The 1,947-nt window shown below is 43.2% G+C and overlaps 1 protein-coding gene across 6 annotated transcripts in view; it reads left to right on the top strand.

Annotated features, from left to right (window-relative positions):
* Nucleotides 1-1,947, top strand: part of tfb1m (transcription factor B1, mitochondrial) — a 60,779-nt gene that overhangs the window by 53,281 nt on the left and 5,551 nt on the right. The gene's annotated exons all lie outside the window — the stretch shown is intronic.

The following is a 1,947-nucleotide window of genomic DNA, read 5'->3' as shown; positions in this document are numbered from 1 at the left end:
GCAACGCTGCGGTAATAGAGTTCTCTGCTAAGCTTCGGAAAAGGTCAAAATCATGAATAATGGTTATGCGTAAGTGTATTGAAGTGGACATGGGGCTGTTCAGGTGGGTCAGCAAAGGTCTTGGGTTGTAGACAAAATGGACGTGTGACTTTTAGATAGAATTCAGTCATGTTTGCCCTTTAAAGAACTCCACCAGGTCCTGTGTATTACAATAGACCAATGAGAAGTAAGTGTGGGTTTATTAAACATTTTAGGAAAGGATGCATGCTGGGAGGGCAGCAACAGCTGTTGCCTCACAGCAGTGGCTCTCAATTATTTTCTGTCATGCCCCCCCCTTTGGAGACAGAAGTGTTTTCACCCCCCCCCGCCCCCATCAAACCCACACCCCCATGAATTGAAATACTTTTGAGAACCTGATAGTGACTGGAGGCTTGTTATCCTTCAAGCATTACAGCACTGGTACCCTTAGGTCCAGCATGCCATATTCCACTGGAAGTCCATCATGTCCCCCCGTCCCCCCTGGCACCTCACCACCCTCCACCTGTCAAATAGTAACACAAATACTTTCAGGAAAGTTCAGGAAATGTTTTGTAAAATGACATTCATTAAATATAAAGATATATCCAATATTTTTGTACCCATTTGCATTTGGAATCAATGGGGAAAAACACTGTTATTGTTATTTATAGATAATTATGTTATGATTGTACTGGTTGACATTGACATCTACATCTAGGGTTGTATAAAGCCCCCTGAACCAAAGTCAGTTTGACACTATGGATATACGTATAGTAATATATATATTTATGTTTAAAAAGGGGGTTAAATAAAGAACTCATTGGTGTAAATCCAATACTTTTTAGTACTGGGAAGCAGGCAGATGTTGTATGAAAGGGATGGTTGTCTTTAATCGAATTTACAGTATGTGGTCAGCCAGAACCAGAACCAGAGCCAGAACCAGAGTTTTGGACGGCAGATAAATCCTCACATAACAGTCTAATTCAGAGAGCAAATTGGTGATAATGAGTCATTTATCCTTCACTGTTTCTACCGTTGCCTCCTGGAGCCCAGAAGAAATGATTAGCATCAGATCATTTCCAGCCTCCGTCTGAATTACGTGTTTGATGTGTTTGATGTGCTGCCATCGTCATTAAACCAATGGGAGGCAGAACCTGGAGTAACGGGACACCATGTTTGTCCAATATGTCCAGTGATAAGTCAGTGAGTGACCACAGCTCTGGATCCCCTCCAGTAGAAGCAACATTGTAAGTTTTGTTTTGAGGGTTCGGGGGGTGGAGGGTGAGTGTCGGGGGGAGGGGGGGTAGCAGATGGTTAAAGCTTCATTCACAGCACCTCGGTCCAGGCCCAGGTGACAATTTATGATTTAAGATGGAGTTCCCTTGCATGTTGAGGTTATCAGGGGGAGGATTAATGGCAGGGAGTGGGATATATTACAGTGGAGCTACTCAGTGAAACCATGTTGCAAGGCCATTCATAAATCATAACAGCAAAGTGACTTGGACAAGCTGATGGCTGGAATGCCGGCGCCTGCGTAGTCCTAATATCGACTTTTCTCTTTGCTTCCTTAAATCATGAGGTGTGGAATATAAATGGCCTAATTATTCCAGCGGGGAGTTAAAATTAAAGGCATTCCCCCTTTTTATCGCTGCTTCCTAACAGATGGCATTCTGATCATGCTTCACCAAATCTGATGGAAGACTGAAAATCTAGATTCAACCCACACCCCCCCTTGAGCCCCACCCCCCCGGAAAATCCATTCTTATAATTGTGACAGTTGAGGGAGAAAAAGCGATTGTCATAATATAAAAGTCGGTTCCAAATAAAACGAGGCTGCCGATAAAGAAGAAACCTTGAAGTCATCAGTCAGAGCTGGAGGTTTATGAATAACTTCATCTCCTCCATGTCAGACCTTCCAAAGTTGATGTG

The sequence above is a fragment of the Cynoglossus semilaevis genome, chromosome 1, assembly GCF_000523025.1.
Source record: "Cynoglossus semilaevis isolate Cse_v1.0 chromosome 1, Cse_v1.0, whole genome shotgun sequence".
Taxonomy (NCBI): Eukaryota; Metazoa; Chordata; class Actinopteri; order Pleuronectiformes; family Cynoglossidae; genus Cynoglossus; species Cynoglossus semilaevis.
The sequence above is the reverse complement of the archived record's forward strand: the minus strand, read 5'-3'. Positions and strand labels throughout refer to the sequence as shown.